Below are 2,650 nucleotides of genomic sequence, written 5' to 3' on the forward strand. Positions count from 1 at the left end.
GTCGCGCGACCGCGGCGGGGTCAATGACCCCGGTCGCGCGACTGCGGTGAAGTCACTGACCTCGGCCGCGCGACCGCGACGGTGTTACTGACTTCGGTTACGTGATTACGGTATATAGTATGTATGTATACATATATACTTTTTTACCTATTTAACAATTTTTTAATTTTTTTGTTTTTTTCTTAGAATACGGACAATTATAAAAGTAAAAATTTATATACAGTTTATTCGTAAGTAAAAATTTTATTTATAAATAAAGTTTCGTGTATATTAAGAACATTACTTGTAGCTACACTAAAATTTTTTTACCACTAATGTTTCACTAGCAAGGGATACTTTTTGCATTATTGACGCATAGAATAAAGGACGGTGAAGTAAGATATGGAGGCACTGGTCAACTGTAATAAAACATATCCCGTTTTGTATTATTGTAAAAATATTACAAATACATTTGCTAAATACTATAAAAACTATAAAAACAAACTATAATAAGTATGTTGTTTTTACCGTGGCCGCGCTTTCTAAAGATCCAATAAACAGTCCACCGAGATTCAAATAGAAAGTTTTAGTGCCCCTTTGTAACAGGAATAATATCATCTTTTGTACATGTAAAGGAGCCAAATACCATTTGACGTTATATCTGTATATGTACACAGAATAACATAATGTACAATGAATTGGAAAAAAATAAATGTAAGTTTACACGTTATAGTTTTTATAAATATTTTCTCTCTCTTTAGCAATATTTTTCTCACAAAATATACTGTAATTGTATTAATATACGTTTGCTAAGAGAATTCCCGTACATGTGTGTGTGTATATGTGTGATTAATATATATTATGCATTATATATTAATATATTATAGTTATGTGAGGTTTCTTTTACTTACACGGTTTTAAATAAGTGGTTATTGTGATCCGTAATGTCTTGTGCCGCATTGTTAGTTATAAATATGGCTATTAAAAGAACTAGTGCACCTATAAAATGTAAGCAGAGTTCAGGAAGATTGTTTATTTTCGATGCAACCTGGAAAATTACATTGACAACAGTTCTTTTGCGTTTGAGAACAACTTTATTTCACACATTAATATCTATTGTATGTGTCTATAGTTTACTTTGCCTTTTGATTGTTAGGTAATATCCGCGTTAAATACGTAGAAATAAACCTAATTTGTAACTTACTTTCGAATTTACAGAAAGAAATAGAAACACTCACGCCATATAGACTAAGGCTCATGCAACTCACACCAGTTGCTATTAGTGCAAAACATGATCCTTCAAAATTGAATACCAAGTTTTCAGCAAACCTTGAAAAAAAAATTTAAAAATGTTATCTAGTTTTGTCTGTGTCGAGTGTGTGTTTGTTTTTATATGGTTCAATAACTATTAACCCCAAAGCTTTGCGATGAATATCCACGGCACAACGTAATTTTTTACATATCATAATCTCATTCTCTCTCATGCTTGTATTTCCTGGTCTATTAATCGTCATTGCCTGTTCGATACGATAACTATAAATAATATGCATACAGTTTAATTATCTTCTCTTTCTCGATTGCTTTATATTGTTGTGTACTATTTGTTTATCTAGTTTTTAATTTTCAACATGTGTAACTTATTTCTTTACCTCGCGATGTTAAACATTGCACAGATATGTTTCAGATATCCCAAAAGCGTACTTCCCACCCCTGCTACTGTGATTGTTCCTATGCACGTAGCTGCGTCCATGTGCAGCAGAATAAAAAAAAAATATTTGTCTTGATCAACAAAATATTCAGTCAGAAACGGACTTGAAAGGCGCGGTCGAGATTCATTTGCGGGTAGAATGATATCGAGAAGACGCGGCCACAGCGGTAGACAAATAACAAGACACGCACAGACCATTGCAAGCACTAAACATGTTCAAAACAAAAATACAACAGAACACGTTGTTGCCTCTTAATTTCCGTATATATATTTCGTATATAATATTTCTTTGTTACATATATTTTTCACATTGTTATATATATGTATTTTTGTTTTATAATTATTCCTTGATAAATATATATTTAGATAAAAAATCTGCAAACTCTTTTTCTCTCTCTCTCTCTCTGCCTCTACATATTTCAATCCTTTAAATCGCTTGAATAATTTTTACAGATCGTAGTTGAAATACATAAAAAATTAATTGCTATTAATTATGTTAAGTAATATTGACATTACTTTTCAAAAAAAGAGAGAAAGAAACAAAGGTTTTTTAAATGTTGAAAAAACTGCATAAATTACTATTAACTATAGTAAGATACTTAGTAAAATACTTTACTTTGATGTATTTACATATTATCTAATAGTTGCAACATAAAACTAAAATGCAATAGATATTGTCTTACACATAATTATAGCCGTGAATTGTTTTGTCTCGATTCCACACTGTTTTATGATGGCGATTTCGTTCTCATCTTTTAGCTCGTTACAAATATGTTGAAGTTGATCAAACAAATATTTTACCTGTTGTGTGTCAATACAATATATATTTTTGTAATATTTAGTCAAAGTTATGTGCGAAATAAAAGTGCATATAAAAGTGTTGCACGAAATAGAATGTATTCTTCCGACACGTTTATTTAGACAAAGTATGCTAAATAAGTTTCGCTTACTGGTTGCATGTTA

The sequence above is a fragment of the Pseudomyrmex gracilis genome, unplaced genomic scaffold (assembly GCF_002006095.1).
Source record: "Pseudomyrmex gracilis isolate BER0280 unplaced genomic scaffold, ASM200609v1 scaffold_42, whole genome shotgun sequence".
NCBI lineage: Eukaryota > Metazoa > Arthropoda > Insecta > Hymenoptera > Formicidae > Pseudomyrmex > Pseudomyrmex gracilis.